General features: G+C 39.9%; 1 long non-coding RNA gene across 4 annotated transcripts in view; it reads left to right on the top strand.

Moving 5' to 3' along the window:
• Positions 1-22064, top strand: part of LOC138106887 (uncharacterized) — a 137433-nt gene that overhangs the window by 30746 nt on the left and 84623 nt on the right. For all 4 annotated transcript variants that reach the window (XR_011149178.1, XR_011149179.1, XR_011149176.1 and 1 more), the window contains exon 2: positions 7787-7905. This is a non-coding gene — a long non-coding RNA (uncharacterized lncRNA). The remainder of the gene's footprint in view (positions 1-7786; positions 7906-22064) is intronic.

Genomic DNA, 22064 nt, shown 5'->3' with positions numbered 1-22064 from the left:
TTTTTTTTTTTTTTTTTTTTTCCCAATGGTTTGGATTTGTGGCATCTAAACAAGCTAAACAGAAACTGTGCCTCAGGGAGAAACATCCTCTTAAGTAACTGAAAATAAACTTAGATGGCATGCTTTGTGTAATATACAAATTCAGCTGTGCACATGGTGGGAACAGAGCATTAGACATGGTACCTGCCACTGTATAGAGAACACAAACGTATGTGTAACATATGCTTGTGGTAAACATAAAAGAGATGTCTAAGAGGAAAAGGGTATTTGGTTTGGGTACCTCCAGCTAAACCTGGCCAAGAGGCCAAGTATCCCTCATTTTAATTTCATATACAGTACATGAAGTAAAAACAAGCACTTACTGGGCTAATTCTTCCTTCCGTAAGCATTCATAGGAATTTGATGTCGCCTTGGTGGAAAGGACTGGTTCACCAGTGCTCAGGGGTTATGGCTAAATGCAAATTCCAAAGCAGATTTGTCTCACCCAGGACATGCTGCCTGATCAGGAGGCACACCAGCTCAGTGAACAGGGAAGAGTTTGTGCCTACCAAGGGGCAGTAGGGCAAGTGCAGCCTTGTGCAGACTTGATGGTCTTAGGAAATGAATGCCTGTCTAGGAACAAAAATTGATGCTGTAGATGTATGCGATCTTTATCCTTGGTAGGATGTAAAAAACACCAGAGTGGAGGAGTCACATCTAGGTCTGACACTGGCATGGCTTTATCTCTCTATAATGGGCAAAATATATGGTCTCCCTTTACTCTGTTCTTAAACTATGTATTTGTCTGGGAAAGAGTTAAGTTTGTTCATAGTAACTTGCATGGTGTTCTCTTGGATGTGCGGAAAGGGGTTGAAAACACAGGAGTGCTTTAGTTATTGCTGAGCTGCACTTGCACAGCATCAAGGCCTTTTCTGCTTTGCCTTCTGCCCCAACAATGAGGAAGTTGGGAGAAGACACAGCTGGGGCCACTGACCCCAGCTGGCCAAAGGCCTATCCCAGTACCACACAGCACCACGCCCAACAACAAGGTCTTTCAGGAAAGGAAGAAGGAGGAGGAACATTCTGAGCTACAGCATTTGCTTTTCCAAGTAATTGTTATGTGTGATGGAGCCCTGCTCATCTGGAGATGGCTGATGGGAAGTAGTGAATGAATTTCTTATTTTGCTTTGCTTGTGGACACAGCTTTTGCTTTACCTAGTAAACTGTTTTTATCTCAACCCATGAGGTTTTGCCCTTTTACCCTTCCAATGCTCTTCCCCATTCCACAGTGGCTGTGTGTGGCTGAGCTGCCTGCTGGGTTTAAACCACAAGAAGCTGGTAGACCACAATGGTCACTGGCCTTTACTAACCTTCTGGAGATCTATTTACACAGGTAGCCCAGAGCTCTTGTGCCTTCAGTAGCCATTGTCTCTAGTGCTAATGGTTAGCTTTGCTGTGGCCAGGCAAAGCAAATGATTAAGGATTGAAGCAATATTAAGGAAGGTCAGCCATGCATCAGAGGTTCATCATCCTTCACTGTCACGTACACATGCAATGACCAGTCTCAGAAGCCCCAGGCATGATAGGTCTTGGCAGGCTGGACATAGCCACACCTGAGCTTGCTCAGCTGGGCTCCAAGGGCAGCCTGGAAACCCCTGCCCAAACAGCTGCTCATTAGGCTTGGAGGTGCTGAGTGTTCTTACTGAAAACTGTTCTGCTGACAGTCACATTGGCTGGTATGAAGGACTGGGTGGTTGGGTACTGTATATCCCTGAACTGGAAATGTGGCATTTGCGATACTTGGGTGATTAGATTTAATGCCACGTATTAGGCAGAGGAATATTGGCTAAGACAGGTAAGCAGTGCTAATTACATGCTGAAAGAATGCTGCAATCCAAATAGGTGGAAGCAGGCTCGTGTTATATCTCAAATCTGTTGTTGCTGCTCGGTGCTAGTGCGGATTGATCCTTTCTGGTACTGTGCAGCTTTGGCTTCACTCACCTGTGACAACGCAGCTCTCTTCACGTCCTCTGCAAATGTCACTGACAACAAAAAGAAAAATCTCAGCATCTGACTGTATATATTAGAACTCATATCAGGGGGTGGTGTAATTATGTAAGAGGAGCTGTCCTGTAGTACTTAAAACATTCTGTGTAATGCCTGTTCTGGATGTTACACACGAGTCTTCTATAAATCCTCACCCATTTTCCTCATCAGCTCAAGCCTAGCTGAACAGGAAGGTTTGCATCTTGGTTGCCCTGTGAACAAGGATATAACTCTCACCCCATCCTTGCTGGAAATTCTTGCATTATAATTTTTTTCTGACAAAGTGAACATGTAAAAAAAGTATTTTTTGCTTTGCCATGCACACTAGCAATTTTGTGATGACCATGTTTGACAACTAATTGGCTTCTAACCAAGAGTGAAAACAATAGACACCTATTTTCAGCTGGGAAAGCCACACTCAGTATGTTCCCTGGCCAAGATAAAGCATTGAAGCAGCGTGACACAAAGTGCTCCAAGCTCCTTCCATGGCTTTTCTTTTTTAACAGATCTGCTGATGAACTTGCCTTTTTTTCTCCTATGTCTCCTCTCTTCTAGGGCATTGACTATTACTGTGAAAGTATGTTTTCCTATAGTTAGGTTTTTCCTTTGCACTAGAACTAGTGCACTAGTATCTAAGTGCATGTTGCTTCCTGAGAACAGACATGTAGCTCTGTGTGTTACTAAAGGAGATGTGCTTACAGACTTGGTGAGAGGCTGGGAAGTCCTGACATGACGAAAAAATGTTGTTGGCTAGACTGAAAATGAAACCTTAGAAAAATGTTTGACATGGCTCTAGTTATTGTTTCCTTGGTGCATACTGTTGCTATGTTTAATATGTGGAAAATGGTGAGAATAAATCAGATTGCTAGACAGATTACTGATACTTGAAATGCTAGCTGCTCTAACTGACAGAAGAATGGTAACATATCTTTACACATGCCAGTAGCTAAAAGAGAACAGTCATTCAACATTTGAACTCTTGCAGAGATGTTTTCAAAAAATACTTCTCAGACATGACTGAAGCTGGAAAAGATTTTTCAAAATCTCTATTTGTGGAATAAATTGCATATGTTTATTCTAAGTTAGAGTACTTTATAGTCTTCCATTTTACCTATTCTTTGTAAATGCAGCAGTTTCTATTAAACTCAGTCCAGGCAGGATGTTTAAGTAGACGCAAAGTAGAAGCAAAAAACGAAGTTAAAGTGGTTCTTGCTCCAAAACATCTTTTGCCATACCTGTTTCAGTTTCTTTCCTCAGCAGAACAGTCCTGATAGGTCATTTTTTTCTCCTTTGCCCTCCCCACTTGCTTTGTCTTTGCCAGCGGTAACAGCACACAAAGCAGATACTTTTAAACCTTCAAGCTCACAAAGTTCTAGAAGTATTCATAGCCATGAGTCTCTTGGTGCTATACCAGCATCTTTCTGAGGAAGGAGGCATAGCAGAAGAGAAGGAGCTGTGTAAGGAGCTGTGTAAGGAGCTGGCCGGATGCTCCTGGCTCCCTGGCAGGTAGGGAGAGCATGCAGTGTCCCTGCATCCAGCTGTTTAAGATTGTTTATCCTGTGTTCCTGATGTTTTGTTTAGTCAGTGATGATGCATAAGATACAACTAGTTTTGACTTCCAGGTAGACAAAGTCCATGAAGCAACCAGGAGTCCCAAACATTTATTGCTGGCAGAATGCTAAATAAACAGTAGCAACACCTACCTGTGTGGGTGGCAATTAATCACATCAATCAACTAGATCAGCTAGCAAAGCTTTTTTTTTCCTTTTCTTTCCTTTTGTTCCTTGTCCCCTCCCACCTGCTTGTTTCCTGGTTGTTGCTCCTGCTGGTGGTAGAGCTGGGTTACGTAGGCCTTGTGTCACCTTGTCTCTGATGGCCTGACCATTTAATGCTCTCAGCCCAGTTTAGCAGGGGACTCTCAGCCTACCTTTGAGCATGGATTTCTTCTCTTCCTGTATTTCTTAGAGAGCTGAGCCCAAACTACTGCCTCTGGGCTTGTAGACTTATGTGTACTCTATCCATTTGAACAACCCCCCCTAGAAATTTTTGAATTCAGTGTTTTAGCTAAATTTGATGGAAGAATAGAATTTTCAAAGATAAGTTCCCACGGCTTTTCCAAAATAAATGTGCAGAGGAAAAAGTAATTTAGTCAAGGGGAAAAGTACCATCACAAACTCTTTTTCTATTAGGCACCTGTAATAAGCATGGAAGAAAGACTTTCTGAGATATGGGACCATGGGAAAACCATCCTTCAAAGCCTGGATAAGCACCAGTGGTAAATGCTTGAGACACACAAGTCTGTGGTTTTGTTTTGCCCTTCCCCCCCCCCCCTTTTTTTTTAATAGAAGTGTGATGGCAATTTATATCAAAGTTAAAAGCATTCTTTTTCTCAAAATTGGAGGAATATTTTTGTAGTCTTCCAGCTTTTCTTTTCTTTTTCATATTAGGTTTTAGGCAAAAACTTACCAATGTGAGTTGTTAAAGATTGGAAGAACTGGTGCTTGCAGAAAAGTGCGGAATCAGAGACAGTAAGTGGAGTGACTGGGGCAGCTGATAGAGAAGAAAAGGTAACCCACTGGAGGAACTGGATATGTCTTTGAACACCAGACTCTAGTTTTCCCAGAAGGTGAAAAAATCAAATAAAAAGAATCTTTATTTCTTGATGGATTGTTATTATAAAATGCCTGAAAATTTTATATGGAGGGAATAATTAAATATAAAAAAAATCACAAGACCAGGACAGTGCCCAGTTTTCTGTTTCAGGTTCCTTCATTTTTTACCTCATAATGGGATCCTAGGGCTGTTTTTTGTCACAATATCTATGCTGTCATTTTTCCTGGAGCTGAATTCAGCCCATTACTAAAATCAAGAATTTGGCTTTGTATGATCTGGTGGGATCAAGCTTCCTTTTCAGTAACCTTTTCTCTAGCCCTGAATCCATTTGCATGTTGTACCCCTAATGGAAGAGCAACCTAACAGGACTGGCATTTGAAGAAAAGAAAGTAAATAGTGTAAAAATGTCCTGAAGTTGTGCTCTCTTACTAAAAGGAATGCCTGTGCCATGCTAGATTAGTTTTCTTCTATCCCTGAATCCTTTCTCCAAAGATTTTAAATGTGGACATCTAAGGAAATAGTGCACGGAGAGGGCAAGTAGCAGTGATGCACTTCCAACCTCCTGTGATTTGTGGTTGTGAGATTTCTGAACCAGAGATTAAGCCTTTTTATAATTTATACAATACTATGAAAAACTCCAGCTGTAAAGGAATATCTTATTTGCATATTAAAATATTAATTAATTATCCCTGCAATTCTCCCATACTTGTCAGGGAAGAGCTGTTTTATCTCCCTGGTGATGGTAATCAATTACAGCATAATAGGCTAAGAAATACCAGAACCAGAATACCAGAAGAAAAAAAAACATGCAGGAAATGTGCAGGTGAGACATTTTTGGCACTGTATGTAGCTGGGCAGATAACAGTTTATTTCCATGCAGGCTACAAGTTGAGAGCAGTATTAACTTGCCTCTCTTGCATAAGCCTAGGCCAGTTTTGCAGTCGGTCTGCCGTGTGGGTACTCATAGAATGTAAAATTGTGGCATTATGTGGTCTTTGTGTGAAGCTGAAGGAAGTGAAGAGCTTCACTTGGTGGTTCAAGGTCAAATTTAGGCTGGAAGGCTTGAGGTGCATGTTCCTACCCGACATACAGCCCAGGGAGGGTTTCAGGCTACCCTAATCTTCATGACAGGTAATACACAGGTTGTCTTGAGGGGCAGCAGAAATTGTTTCTCAATAGCTCACAGGTTATTTTTGAAACTTAATCCATTTAATTTCTTTAATGGCTTAGGCAGCAATTGACACTGTGGAGCACTGTGGACTTGCAACACAGTATGCACTAGCTTTTAGTATATTAAATCAATCATTTTAATTCTGTCCTAAAATGGAATCCTTTTGCATCTTCCATGTTCATTACATAAGAAACAACCATAAACCATGACCTTAATCCTTGACCCCAGTGGAAAGCATATAGAATAAATCTCTCTCTTCATTGTGGTCCTTGGCAATAACAGGTTTAATGTAGTGAATTTAGAGTTTAAATTTATTCCTATATGAGTTATAACAAAGGCTGCACGTTTCTCAAAGTCTTGAAACTTCTCTACAAAAAAAGAATTTCCTAGATTAGAACAGCTGATCCAAAGCATAGGAACCTCTTTGTGTACTGTATAGGTTTCATAGTAGATCAAGTTAATGCTACAGGGAGAAGTAACATGGTCAGGTGAAGAGTGATGTAATAATAAAGACTAAAAGTATGAGATTCCAGGTTTTCATTTCTTCAGTGCTTTGTTAAAGTGTCAGTGGTTTTTCCAGTGATTTTAAAACTTTCAGTAATTTATTGTTCCATATCAAATCCCTAGCTTCCCTTGAATGGCAGTGGCCTAAGAATTCAGCATATTTTAGATTCAATTTGCTAACCAGAGTTTAAGTTAAAAAAACCCAAACCAACCAACCAACCAACAACAAAAAAAAACCAAAAAATGAAAAAATCTCCTAGAAGCCACTGTCTTAAGAACTATTTCAGTCACACAAGGGTGCAGCAGCTGGTTTGAAGGAGTATTGCAGCCATGTTTGGTAAAACACTTCCTGTCTTGGAATTTGTTGTCAGCAAAATTTCTAAATACACTTACATGACAATGCTTTAGCAGATTTTGTCCAACAACTCTGCAGTCTCTTCCTTACTTTGAAATTGAAGGTTACCAGAAACTGGCAGTGGTGAAGTTTGCCAGGTCAGCCTGCCTACTACTGAGTCCCCGACTTGCAGTTTCTTTCAAATACTTTGGGCTGGCACCTCCCTTTGCTCTTCACATCTATGTACTTTCTAAGGTCATTTGTCAGCTAAAGAATTTAGAGTCTCATGTCTGGAACACAGCATGCTGGGCTGCTGTACTGCTGAAGTAGCTTTTTGTGTACCCTTCTTTTTCCTCCCCAGATTAGATGATGTCGCTTCCACTACAAGGTTGATTCATTTCAGTGATTGGCAGGAAGGTGAACAAGAGACTTGAAAGCTTCAGAACAGAAATCCCTTTACTAAATCAGGCGTGTTCTGCTTTTTACAAAATTAGCTCCTCCAGTTCTATCAGGGATTAACGTTTTTTGTAACTCAGAAGATGGTGTACAAAAAAGAAATTCTTTGTGGTGCTGTTAACAGCTAGCAGTGCCGAAGTAGATTATGCCATTATTTGCTTAGAAGAAAAACAACACTTGCAATCTGACCTTAGTGAAGTATTTTTACTATGTGCAACTGTTGAAACATAAGATCAGAACCCATCTACATAAGTGGTAAAATGGCTAGCATTTGCATCTTCTACCAGTTAAGTACTACTTGTGAATTTTGTAACAGTTTTCTCTCCCTTAAATTCTAATAATTCAGTGAATTTCCATGTCAGAGTTTTGTCTTCTGATCTAGCAGCAGTATTTCTATGTGAATATAAATATGTTTTACTTATATGCACAGTGGAAAGCTAAGGGGGTGCAGCTTGGTCTGGATAATCAGTGAGAAATGTGCTGCTTTTTTGCTCTCTCCTCTTTCTCAGCTTGCCCTCCAGCACATCCAGCAAAAGTAACACTCCTTATAAGATTTCCAGGATGTGGGGCAGAAGTTTAATGCATATCTAGAGCCCCTTTAGGAGAAATAATTTTTAAGTGATGAAGCTCTACACAGCTGAGGAGCAAGGATCTTTTCAGTCTATCCATCTCTTTCTTTGCAGACTTGTAGAGAATCCTGAAGTCCATTCAGAGACCAAAGGGAGTGTGCTGTTGCTGGAAAAAGAGAGAAGGTTCAAAGACAAGGGGCTTCGTGGTGCTGTGATTCTGTATGAACACAAAGGTAAGCATCATCTTGGCATTACCCTTGAGTTTTTGTGTTCCCTGCTTGATCCTGTTGTTTGCTAGAACAGAGAAGGGGGAATATGCCCTCAAACAGTGGCATCCCAGTAAAGCGTTTCTCCTTAAACACCTTGTCTCCTGCCCACCATTTATTTCTTTTCTGCTTAAAATGTCCACATTTCTCTTTCTAGTGCATGTTTATATTTAGAAGGTGACATTTCATTGTGCCTTATATTTAATAATTTTGTCTCTAAATGGATGCAAGATAATTTGTATAGGAATACACTTGTTTCTGTTGTTTTGCTCTTTTATTGTTGGTTTTTTTTGTTTGTTTTTTTTTTTGTTGTTTTGTTTTGTTTTTGTTTTGTTTTGGTTTTGGTTTTTTTTGTTTTTTTACATAAACTAATCTGGGAATCATGTTCTTTGAAAAGGTTATTTTCAAAGTGTCCTTCTCAAGATATTTCAGGCCTTAATTTTGAAAATATCCCAGTGGACTTGCCTTCAGAATTTTTATTGCTCTCTCCCCCATGTGACAGTCATTCATGTGGACAAGTTTTCTGTGTTTTGCGAGTTCCTTTGCTTTTCAAGAAAGATGGAACAAGTAGTGGAGTAACAAGGAGTTAGTTTGTAATGTTTGCAGATGAGGAGTAAATTAGGAATTTCTGGTACTTGATGTTTGAGAAGGAATTGTGAGACTTCATTAAGCAATTAATTCTCTGATAGAAAGGTACTCTGGCTAGGTTTTGCTATGGGTACAATCTTCAAGCCTCAGTTTTATTATCTGCAACTGTTTTGATCTAATTTCTGAGAAAATACAGAGAAGACTCCTAATGACACAAACCCAAGGAAATATATCACTGAAATGAGAACATCAAGATTTCCATTTAGTCTGAAATGCCACCCAAAGATGCTTTTCCAAAGACTTTCTGGTTCTCTCTTGGAAACCTTACAAGCTTTTGTTTCCCCTCGGGACTTCTAGAATTTCCCTGTTTAGACTGGAGGGTCTCTGAAGCGGAGGCTGTTTTGATAAACTGTGTGTACAGCACCTTACACAATGGACCTCTGATCACAGCCTGCATCTCCACGTTATGGCAATGCAAATAAATATATGAACAACTGTCCCTTGAACAGGAAGGAAAATAAAAATCGGATTCCCCAGAGGGTTGACACATATATGGCAACCAGTGTCCTATCATAATAATGTTGTATTTGTTGAAATCCAAGATCTCATAGATGTTCAGCTTTCTTGGCATGGCAGAAGTACTCTCCCATTTTGTCCTATATTTTTGTGCAGAAGTTTTTGCTTGTTTGCTTTTTATCCTGTTTTGCCTGACACTAGGGGAGACTTTGTTTTACTAACATTTGTAGCCGTCACTTTGATCTGCAACAGAAAAGTTCAAGACTGGCTTCTTTGCCCATAGGGAAACAGATGAGATCAGAATATGCCAGTTTTAAAAACCTCAGTAGATTGGCTCTAGAATAAATAGTTATTGTTCCTTAGTTAATTGCAAATTACATCTTTATTTTTAACAAAAACACTATGTTTTCTACACATGATAATTCATTTGTGAAGGCTGGAGGCTGATTTCTATTTATTCCTGACACACATGAGATTCTTTGTTCCTTGTAAACAAAAGAAATATTATAGTTTCCAAAGTCTCATTTACTTCAAGTTTTTGTGCTTGCTTGTTTTCTAAAGTTCTTTTGTCATAGTGTTTGTTAACAAAATTGTCACTCGTGACAAGAACTTCCAAAAATGTGTAGTTATAGACCAGGGTAGTGTAATATCAGATTGGGTGTGGGTAAAGAAGGGTTCCCTTCTTTTCAGCAAGCGCTGTGCAACCGCACCAGCAATTGTGACTAAGCTGATTTCAGACCAGCTTCCCTCTTTCCTAAAAAGGGAGGAAGTGGATTCAAGGGCATTCTGGAGAATCAATGAGAGGAACACCAGAGGAGCAGATGAAGGCCGTGCTGATTCTCTCAGTGTCTCCTGCCACAGCACTTGTGACTGGGCAGAGAAGTGCTGGCAACTGTGCTTTGCTCTCAGTGTTCAGCCCTTGGAGCTGATGCTCCATCTCCTGGTCTGGGATTTTGCATCTCCTGGTCTGGGAAGGGCTCAAGTAAGAGTGTTTCTGTTACTTATTGAGTCTTCTGGTGGCTAAAACAAGTCTGGATATCAGTCTGAATGTGCTAAACCACCAGGCTCTTTGGTGGTAGCTGCAAGCGACTGGATATTGCAGCGCAGTTTAGGAAAAAGGTGTCTGTGTAGCCCGCTATAAAAACTGAATGTGCAAAACAGTGTGGTGGCTCAGCCATATCCCCTTGCACCCATCTGTGCTGACTTGGACCTGCAAGGCATTTCCCTGTTTCTACTTGTTTGCACTAGAAATGGAGGGAGAAGCCTGTCCACATTTCTTCCCCGCTACACTCTGACTGTTCCAGGGCGCCTGAAGTTTCACATGATAGATACCAATGGCCGGAGAAGGATCCTCCTCAGTGCCAGCTTTCCTCTTCCAGATATTTCTTCCTTGCTTCTCTGTGTGAAATAAGCAGTTTTCAGGAGTACAGAAAATTCTAGGGGCTATAAGGACTCAGCAGGTGCTGAGAAGAGTTTTAGAGAAATACTTATTTAAAGTTGAAAACAAATTTTCTTTGACCTTTTTCATGCCCTGTTTGTGCTTGTTTGCCACTGGTGTTCATGTTGGTGCAATTTGGGGCTGGGGGGTATAGGAGTGGTCACAGAATAATAATTAATTTGGAGTATTTACAGCAAGGCTTTTCATTAGCACCAGAGAAGTGACTGACTATAAGTGAGAACCTTAAGGCATCAGGAAAGCAAAACAAAACAGTTATGTCCAGTCAGAACAACTCCAGTTGTGAATTTAGCTTTTAACAATCCTTACAAAGTGTTCAGTCATTATTAAAAAAATGATGTAATAATAATATTAATAATAATAATTTTGCTTGAATAAGTATGAAAACTCTGGAGTAGGTGGCTGCCAACAGTAATGTCTTCTCTTTCATATTGTTCTTTCATCAAATGTTATCATATTGTGTATTAGCTGGTTACTGAGACAATCTGTGATTATAAACAAGAGTTTTTTTATCCCATCATAGGAAAAAAAAGGAAGTTATCCATAATTCTCTTCACGGTTTATGGACTATATAATGTGAAGTGGTTTAAGGCCTCTAAGACAGTACCTTCCCCCAAAGCATGTGCCAAAGGTTTAGATTTTTGTCGTGCTGGGAAACTACAGAACATACCCATGTAAGTTGTTCAGAAGAAGAAATACATCACTTTTCTTTGAAAGTACATTGTACTTGCTGGCAAACTTTGTCTTGAACAAACATTGTGAAACTTTGGTTTGGGCAGCCATTCAAGAATATCCCAAAACCCTGTTCACTGAGAAAGATTCCTGTAATTGTGCAGCAGTTTCTAGACCAATACAGTCTCTCTCAAGAATGAGGGTATTTATGAAGGTAGCTTTAAAAAATCTATCTCAAAACTCTAACTGTTCTAATTCTAAAATCCAGAAAACAAATAAGCCAGCTGTTAAGGAGTATGCCTGGCAGGTACCAGCGAGTTAGATGGTAGCGTGACTTTCACATGAACTTCCTGTAGATAATTCAGCCTTACAGCAAATCCTATAATTCTCTCCTCTTATCCATCTCAAATATTGCAATTATTGCAAATATGACTTGGGCATTTCATGAGGCATTAATCATCTTTATCAGATATTTGGCTTCAGAAATTATTTTGTAATGCTGTTTACTTTGTTACTCAGAGATGAGTTATTACAGAACAGTACTGTTGGGCATGGGAAAAGGCTGAAAGGAGGTGAAAGGCTTTATTCTTTGCATTAAGAAGCAATTGTAGAATGATTATGTGGCTAGGCGTGCACTTTCAAAGGCAGCTATGCCTATTCCTTGCCATCAGACAGTGAATAACGGTTCCATGGTTTGTTGCTACATTTGGTTTTCCATCCAATTCTGCTTCCCACCAAAGTCAGCACACCTGCAAGGTGTGGGAAAAGTAACACCCATCAGCCATCAGGTGAACTGAAAAAAAAGGAATACAACTTATAAGTTGGACTCTTGCATCCTGTGGTAGGTGCATATGCTGCTTATAAAAGATGATGAATCCAAATCCTGGGCTTGACTGGAGGCAGGTGCAGTATCCCAGTTGTTCAAATCCCAGCTAGGGTGTCTGCCCTGCTTGCAACTGCAAGGTTGCTTAATTGAATTTAATGAGGTTGTCCATGTGCAACACAGTTGGCAGGTAGTTGCCAGAAGCATCTGATGAGCTCTCCAGAAATTCTGCTCCATAGGGCTGGCTTTCTGTAACCAGCCGTGCGTCAGGCTATCGTGCAGCTTCTGTGTTGGAGGGTGTCACAAAACATTGTTTCCTGGGGGAAAACCAACCTAACTCTCTGCTCTTGAAACAAACTATTTAGCTGACTTGGAAGAGCTGTCTAGACCTCTGCCCAGACATCCAGATTTAAACTTGCAGTTCAGCATGTTACACGGCGTTAATATCTCCTGCAACACGTGGCGTGTCCTCTGAGTTTTGCTGGAATTGAGTAGAAGGGCATATTGCAGCCCAGCTGTGTTTAACATTACTTTTTACGTAGTGCTTATGGCTGAGGTGTCCAGCAATGAATTGGCCTCTAGGAGGGTGTGGTTTATCCTCCATAGCCACATAGTCCTCCAGCAGTGTATGGAAACCATGAACTAGACAGCAAAGCAGAATCAGCTTCTTCTTCAGCCTGCACTCCTTCTCTGCCCCTGCCCTACTCTGGCTGAGTCTCTGAAAAATTAATTCCCCAGCAATTCCTCCTCAGATGGAACTGGTACTAACAAATGTTAAAAATAAAAGGAGCCATTGTTCCAATCCTCTGGAGATTAGTTATTAACCTGTGTGATAGGTACAGGCTAGAAAACACAAGTGTTTTAAGGTTGACATGTGGTTAAACTGTGAATATGAAGTGGCGTGCTTTGGTTTTGCTTTTAAAAAAAAAAAATCAATTTTATCTAATCTTATTTCAGAGTTTAAGAGCAGCCACAGGGAAATGAGAAACATATGATCTGCAGCCCTGAATATTTTGTCACCTTAAAATAGAGATGGCTGGTTTCTACAGAATTTTTTGGTTTCAGGTTCGGGTGTCTTCAAACAAAGGAATTCTCATTTTCTCAGTTCCCTTCCTTTCTTGGTTTGTTATTAAAATAAAGTAAAATACATATAAACAGCTTTTACACTGCTCAAACAGTTCTGTATTGTTCAGAAAATGAGACCAGACTTGATGAATGGGCTTGGGAAACTGACAGACAGAGAAAAGCAAAGGCTGGTTTTGCTTGTGGGACATGAGCTGGCCCTGCAAATTTGAGACGAGCTTGCACTGCTTTTCTTACAATGAGTCTTGTAAAGCTTGGCTGATTCTTATAAAAAGTTTCTTTCTTGATATTCATGGAAGTTAAAGTATGGAGAGAAGGTTCTTTATTTTAAAAAGTGTTATATTAAAGCATGAAAAATCTGCAGTATTGAGAAGGCTCCTTCAGAATGGTGGAATGGGGTCTGGGCCTGGGGAAAATTCTCCTGTCTCTCATCTTTGGGACTGTCTTCTGTCACTTAAGCTTAGGGGTATGTCTTTCAGGATAATTCCAATCAGATGAGAATTACTGGAGAATCACTATGGTTTTAGTATATTGGCTGCTTTAGTCTCTGTTACAGAGGACCATGAGACTTAGTAAGCAGCCTGGGAATAGTTTCCTGTAAGAAACAGCATAGTTCTCTTGTCTACGTGTGCCTAGAGTCCTGCATTCGGGGATGATGAAGTAATTTCTGTCTCTGAGAAGAGATAAATGAATACCACGGCCAGAGGGAAAGAAGCATTCCAGAACTCGACTGTGAGAGGGATAGTTGCAGAATAAGGATGAAAAAGAATGCCTATGAATAGGAGGGTTTCTAAAGGAAGATATGGTTGTGCAAGAAATCTGCATATTGGGGAAAAGCAGATCATGCAGAGAAGCGTTCAAAGAAGCAGATATGGAAACAGAGCATGTGGATTCTGCTGGCAAAATAGAAACAACAAAGTTTCCCACTGCATCTATGTATATATTAAAGTATTTAAGACTACGACAAAGTCTGTTACAGAAGATGATAGGGGTGGTGTTTGCTTGTTTATAGGAGGAGAGTGAAAGCAGAGAGAAAAGAAGTGGGTGTGCTGGTGCCTCTCATTATTAGATAAATGGATCTTTTTCATTCTCTTTCTTGCTGCTTCTCCATTGCCAAATCATGTTGCATTTCTAGATTGTCTTGCATCCTTTGGTTGCTTCTAGCACGTCTTGCTAGTCTATCAAATATTTGCATGAATTCTCAGTGCAGTATTGCTGAAATGTCAATCCCCTGAGAAACTTGTGCCAGTAATGATTGCAAGCCAATTATCAAAACTAGAACCTTGCAAGACAAGTAATCATTCCCGGGACAACCTGAAAAGAAACCAACCCAAACTGAAATCCTGGCTTAACTTAATAATCACCCACCCTACAGTATACAGCCAAGAAAGGACTTCATACCTGTAGATTTCATTGGTAGTGAGGTGTCTAGAATTTAGGAATTCTACTTAACTTTATCACAAGGTTCATCACTTTGTGACAATTAATGTTGTAATCATATGCTAAGTTTTTATCCCTTATTTTATTAGCAAAATTGGGAATCACCGATAAATAAATATTTCCATAAAATATTTTTTCTTTTGAAGTTTTCCAATTGGAAAGCTGAAATTGGATATGTAAAATGGAACAAACATAAGTTGTTATAACAAAAATGGACATCAATTTAAGCCAGTTTTGGTGAGGTTTTTTGTTCAGTATTTAAGCAGGAAACGTCTGTACTTTCCATCTGGCTTCCTTCAACAGTTATATATGTTAGTAATCAAGTATTGTGACAGCTGAAATTCTATGAAAATCCTATCCATTCTCAACTGGAAGAATAATATCAGGTATTTCATAGAGCTTGAAAGGGTGATGTTTCCTTACAACAGCAGGATATAAGGGAGAGAACCAAAAGAGGAAAAATAAAGGAAATTTCTGCCCCCTCTTTGATGGAAAGTTGCACATGTTAGTCCTAGAAGAAGCAGAGCACAGGTAAACTTGCCAGATTCTTATGTCATCTTGGAACATTTCTTGTTCCCATTCTCTGCTTTCAGAAATTGAAATTTTTCAGACCCATTATTCTCAAATGAACAGAAACATTATTTTAAAGTGTGTTTATTATAAACTATGATTTTTTTTATTTTTATTTTTGCTTTTTCTTGCTTTTTTAATTTCTTGTTCCTCAGTGATCTGATCCTCCCTGCTCAGAAGTGTTCAGTGTTGGGGCACTCAAGTGGTTATAGAGAAGCAGCACTTGCCAGGAAGAGTCAGGTACCCAAAGGTGGTAGCACTGATTCAGAAAGTGGCTCTCCCTTGTGAGTCAGGATTCAAAAAGCCATTTTGTTGTTCTCCCTTTGGATGAAAAGAAGTTCCAGTGTTTAAATGCAGCTAGATACAACTAGCAGCGTAGCGCCCTTGAGGTGCAAGTGACTTATCTCTGTTTCAAAGGACTCAGACATCTTGCATGATGTGAAGATGAAATAGGCATTACAGAACTTACAGTGGGGTTAGCATAGATGATTACCACAAAAAGGCACATGAAAGTTACTGCTTCTCTTCCCCCTCCCTCCAGCCTCCTCCTACATTGCAAATAGCACATGAAGGTCACCTGCAGAACACTATGGCTGAGTTTGGGTTGGGTTTATTTTTTTATTTATTTGTTTTTCTGGATAGAAAAAGTAAACAAGGAAGAAACATTTTTGTCCATTGAGGGCAAAGGGGTTGAAATTCTTTTTTTTCTGCGTGTTGCTGCTTTTGGTTTTCAATTCCCACTGGCAAAATTCTGAGGTCTGGCTCCTACTTCTAAGCTCATGGTGAGCCCAAGTGTCCTTTCCAATATATTCTGCTTAGTAAAAGCTAAATGTCAAAGAACAAAGCTGTAGTGGAACTAGTTCATTCCTATTAATGAATTTTTATTTTTTTTTTTAGTGTTGAGTGACCGTTAGCCACCATTAGTTTTTTGCCTAATGTTTCTGATCATTTGTTAAGATCCACCTTGGTAGGTTACTTGACTTGTCTTACCCTGATTGCAGGTTAATTACCACTAGCTTATGTGGTTATGGAATCAGTTGCCCAACAGAACTTCAAATGTGCAGTCACTGCTGACATTTAAAAGCAGATTGAATAAATTAAAATGCCTTCTCCAGCTATTAACTGAATTCTGTCCTTAATTACTGAAATATTATTATAAAACTATTTTCCAAAAATAAAGGAAGATCTTGCTCTCCAGAACTGTTTTACTAAGAAGTAGCCAGATACAGAGGGAGGGCTGATGGACTGGACTGGACTGGAGTAAGGATGTTTTGTCAGCACTTGTTACCACCACATTGCTGAGTCTACATACACATAAACATAGGACATCTTGATAGCATTCTGTATGGGCCAGAGCTAGCAAGACCAGTATGAATGGGGCAGAATATTTGGCACATTCATCCTCTGCCTTGTTCTTTATGAAGCTGTGATTGACAAAACCAGGAGAATTTCCACTGAAGCCCGTGTGGTAAAAGATGAAGATGTGCTTGCCTCTGCGGAGTGGTCCTGGGCATGTGCAAATATTTCAGTCCTATTGACTGCTTGGTCATTATTCCTAATCCTCTGCAAAAACACCACTTCACTCTTTCCTTGAGATGTTGGCATTTGTTGGCTTTCTAAAAGTGGATGCATGGACTGGAGATGACCACTCTTCTAGGGAAAGCATGGTTAGTTGTGCAGTGGTTTCCCTGGCCTGCAATCCCTTCTTTTCCTGTAGGATATGTGTAAGCAGGTTGTGTCCTATTGTCAAAATGCAACTGCTCCCCTGAGGAGCTAAGGCCCCCTTGCTTTTCTACAGCAGCCATCATCCATGCTGCAGAGGGGAGGGATGCACAGCTGTGACCTGGACATGCATCATGTCCTTTGGAACATTTATTATGTTCTGGGCTGCTAAAGAGACAGCTGTAGCAATTTTTTCTAACATATCTGCCTGGCTTGGACATTTATGCTGTCCTTTTAGCTTTAAACATGTTTTCAGATGTAGGCCTTCCAACACACAATCTCAAGGGCAGGGTTTCTTAACTCTAAGCCTTCACAAGGTACAGTAGAGTCAACCAAATACTCATTACATCGGTGGTGGATATGATGTGCACAAGCTGAATGCAAAACCTACATTGACCCAGGCTGTAGATGATCTTTTATACTGTGTGCTCTTTGCAATAATTTGTATCAAATAGAGATGGAGAGTGGTTTCCTACTCCTGCTGTTAAAGGGGTAAAAACTCATGGGTATCATCATGAAGCATGCTGGAAAAGGGAAGATCCATGTCTGATTTCCATTTCTGTGTGATTCTCTGTTCTGTACTAACAAAAGGCACCATGAGCATGATGCCCAAAACTCTGGATATTTGGATCTAGTAAAACAGCACAAGAAGCAGCAGCCAGCACAGGTTTAGCTAAAAATTATGGAAGATGTAAACAGTGGGAGAAGCTTGTTGTAACACTGCGCAAGGAGCTTTTTCAAATGGAGAAAAAAATACCCAGCACTGTTCAGAAAAGGCTGCAAATAGTTAGAACTAATAAATAAAAACACCAAGAACTGCAGATTAATAACTCCTGATTCAATCGAGTGTGTTAGTCTAGTTCACCACTTTTAAGCGATCACTATTTATTTAGGAACCCATAATTTTAGGTACCCATAATTCAAAAGTTTCTGTGTCTGTATTGATGGGAATGCATGCAAGATGCTGCTCTCTAGGAGCAAAGACAAAAGCAGATCAAAGTTGCCAACTATGAGTGGCAGAAGTGGTTCAGGACTGTGTTTTTGGCTCCTGAAGAGGATTCCAATTCCGTCACTAGATTCTGGTAAAGATAAAATATCCCAATCCAGAACTGGCCTTGGTCTTCTTCTGCTGTATGGTCCTTAACATGATATAAACCCTCCCTACTATAGTTTAACCTAAGCTCCTGGATCAAAGACACTTTTGCAAGCTGCTGTTTCATTATACTCAGTGATGCTGAAGACCGACTTTGTGTCTGCTTTTCCATTTCTAGCTCCAGTCTATCAGGCCCCTAAATTTATTAAGAGAGGTAGTCCAATTATCACAGATATTTGGAAAGCATTCAAAAGCAATGGTCAGTGTCTAATTTTAGTGAATTCCTGACCTGGAGCTTTTGCTTTTAAAGTGAGGACATCACTTTATAGCCAGCTGTCATGAGGTGAAGAATCTGGTTCATGTAATTTAATAGTTTTGACCATGCAATCTTACCCTTTCTTTTTCTCAGAAAATTATCTTAAGTAGCCACGAAAAAATAGAATTAATTAATACTCAAAGGATGTTGATTTTTCAGTCTTCAGAACAGTATCCTGTTAATGAAAATAATGCCCAACCACAATTTCAAGAAATTTTGATACTCCAGGGTTCATAAATAACCAGAATTGTTAATTTTTTTAAAGGAAATAAAAATTATGGTAAAGGGCATGGGAAGGAAAACAAACCAAAAAAGAAAGGGTCTATCTAGGAATTCAGGTCAGAGAACAGTACATATTAGGCCAAAGACTAGGAAGGAGCAAGAGACTGAAAGGAATTAAAGGATATAAGAGAAAGGCCTGCATCAAAAAAAGGTTGGCATGGAAAAATACTAAGAAGGCCATGGACACCCAGAAGTTCTTTTGTAGTCCTGACTTTTGAAAAAGCATTTCTTGTGCTGAGCATCAGGTAGATTTTTTGACACATCAGTTTTCTGAGGAAAGTGTTTTATTCTATGTGCAGTCCTACTAGCAATTGTTTCTGGCATGCTTGGATCACCCTTCCTTTGCACTTTGGTTGGAATTGTTAGCTACCCCTATGCCACTGAGGGTAAGTTCAGTACATCAGTAATAAAGTCTAACATGCTCTTATACAGAGGAAGGATTAGATAGGCTCATCCACAGCTTCTTCTGTCTGTTACTCTGAATAGTTTTACCCTAACAAATATCTAAATCTTTTTATATCAACAGTAGTCAAGAAACAGTAACCCTAGTAACTTCTTCTGGCTCAAGACCTTTTTTCCAGTTTAAAAAAGTTCTCAGCATGTTGAAACACAGAAGAAGTGACTGTACAACAGAGCCCAAGGCTAACCTTTGTAGGCAAGTGTTAGCTTAGTCATAGAGAGACAGATTAGGAGAGAAAAAAATTGTAATTGGATGTGTTTTATTCAGTAATTTCACTTCGTTTTTAGAAGAAGGTTTCAGGCATAAAGGTAATGACAGCAATTTATTCCATTTATCCAATGAAATATTTCAGATTGTATTAATAGACTGAAGTGATGTTTACATGTGTAGTTTTAGGTATAGTTTCCTATGGAGACAAAATCGTTAGGTCAAGATTACATGTCAGGAGTTACTCTCCACCTAGATTCAGTCTACTGAGATGGACATTGCAAAAGCACAGGACTTGCATAATTGATAATGTGGGTTGGAATTTCTTCAGGAAACTGCCTTTTCGTTGGGATGACAAACTGGGACAGCCTCTTCTCTGGGGGATGGATAAGTTCTTGTTTGTCAAAACTAGTGTAACTTTTGTGAAATTGTCAGATTTGATTTCTTACTCAAAGAATGTTTGGGAAAATTTCTGATCTTGTTAAAGTGACTCCTTAGAATATTTTCAGGAAAAAAATGTAATTGTGAATTTAAATTGATCTCCCTTCTACCTAAACCAACGACAAAACAAAAAACTGAAACTGAAATGAGAAAATACAAATCTTTTGAACTGGGGGCGATGATGTTTTGCACTTCCCCCCCCCCCTTCCCTTTGACTTACTAATTCAGAAACTTGTTGAGGTTTTTAATTCCCCACGTTGTGAAAGAGGATACCCTTTCTTGAGTTTCATGATCTTTTAGGAAAAAGAAAATGTTGTTTTCTGTCCTCTGGCAGTGAGGGCATGGAACTTGTTTTCCATATGTAGCAATGCATTGTATGTAAAGCATGCATGTCTTTCACAATGTTGCCCATTCTGGTGTGTGGCCAATGTGTAGATACCTATCAGAGATTAGCTTAGGAAGAAATAGATGAGGAAATTTTATACAGACTCACATCTTCTCTTAGTTTATATGGGCTTTTTTTTCTTGTTATATTAAGGTTTGTTAACTGAAGACGTAGTTGTTCCGTCAGTGTTTGGAAAGGAATAGTCCTGTTCCCACCAAGGGTTGCACTGCACCAACTGTACAGTTTTCCTAGGACTTGACAAACTGTTAGAGCTCTGTGTGTTTAGATGAACCCCATAAAGTGTCTACATTTGCATAGGCAAATACCCATGCCAGTGGTACTTGCACAACACCTCACAGCTGTACACACAGGTAACCTGCCTGGCAGCTCCAGTGATCTCTTTGCTCGTGCAACAGCCACTTACTTACGTAGAGAATCCTGAACACTGAAGTTCCGTGTCGGAGCTGGTCCATAAAAGTCCATGGAAATGCATGTGAACCCCAGAAAGCAGTTTTCAGGGAGCCAGATTGAAGCCCTATGGAGTCTGCCTGGAGCATGGTGCCCTGTTGGATTGCAGCAGCAGCTCTTAGGAACCTGTACTAAGATCATTTCTTACAGCCTACCATTCAAAATCCAGAATGCTTCCAATTAACTTTGATGTCTGGAACAACACACTTTCATGTACTTTATTTCAAGCTGGAATTGCAAATCCAAATTACTGTGAATGCACTAAATGGTTTTGGAGCAGATTGACCAGAAAGTTCATGATCATATTGCAGCAGTGGAATGCGTGGTCATTCATGCTGGCAGCTCAGTGCCATTCTGCATGTGTAAATATAAAGGGAGGCAAAGGGAGTGCTTCTCAGCATTCTACCTTTATGTCCAGAGACACCCAAATATGCATCCTTTCACACCTCCAGAGCCTTCAACTTGTTTCTTTGGGGTGGAAATCATAGAATTATAGAATCGTTTGGGTTGGAAAGGACCTTAAAAATCATCTAGTTCCAGCCCCCCCTGCTATGAGCAGGGACACCTTTCATTGGACCAGGTTGCTAAAGTCCCCATCTAACCTGGCCTTGAACACTGCCAGGGATGGGGCATCCACAACTCCTCTGGGCAACCTGTTCCAGTGCCTCACCACCCTCACTGTAAATCATTTCTTCCTAAAATCTAATCTAAACCTGCCCTCTTCCAGTTTACAGCCATTGCCCCTTGGAACAATCTAGGTGCATAGGCCATAAGAAAGCAGCAAATGATGGGATGCTCCAAGCAAATCTCCTGCATCCCAGCGTAGGTGCAGACTCAACTAAATCTCTTTACAGCAGAAATACTTGTCACCTGACAAGTGGAGATTCTTCTGCTTTGAACCACTAAATATTATTCTCGCTAATTTTATTCCAGTTATCAAGCCTCTCTCTCAAGTATTACAGCCTCTCCAATTTCCTTTATGTTATTGAGTTCTCTCAGTATTCCCTTTCAGCATTGGATACTCCTATATCCCCTATATCTCCTTACCTGCCTTATAATTCTGCTAATCCACATCTTCCCTAGTTTAAAACAGCAAGCTCCTATATGCCACTATATCAGATGTTTTATAGGACTTGCCGTAAATCTGCCACATTTCCAAGAAAATCAGTTCTGAGAGAAAGATTAAAAGTCGTGGCCCCATTTTAATCAACCCAAGCTGTATTTTGTGCTATTTTCTGTCTACTTCCATGTGTTTGCATACAACAGCAGACAGACTTACAGGTCTGTAGGGGCCATCAAATTCCACCTTTCACTTTTTTTTTCTTTTTTGCTGTTCTCCTCTCATATGGTTTTGCTCTGTTTCCAGCATAGACACAGAGTATGGCAGAGGTATTTAAAAGAGGGGAAATCAGTAAGAGCTCAAATCCTGCAGGAGTTCTTTATGTGAATTTCCAAGGTATTCAGGAGGAGTTTGTTGTAGAAACCCTTTACAGGATACGGTTTGACATAAACAGTCTGTCAAGCTGGCAATTGCACCAACGTGTTCCTCACTGCAATAGTAATTCTCTACACAATGGCAACAAGGGTTTGTCTGTCCAAGTTTA

Source organism: Aphelocoma coerulescens, chromosome 2 (assembly GCF_041296385.1).
Source record: "Aphelocoma coerulescens isolate FSJ_1873_10779 chromosome 2, UR_Acoe_1.0, whole genome shotgun sequence".
NCBI lineage: Eukaryota > Metazoa > Chordata > Aves > Passeriformes > Corvidae > Aphelocoma > Aphelocoma coerulescens.
This window is presented reverse-complemented; position numbering and strand designations above follow the sequence as displayed.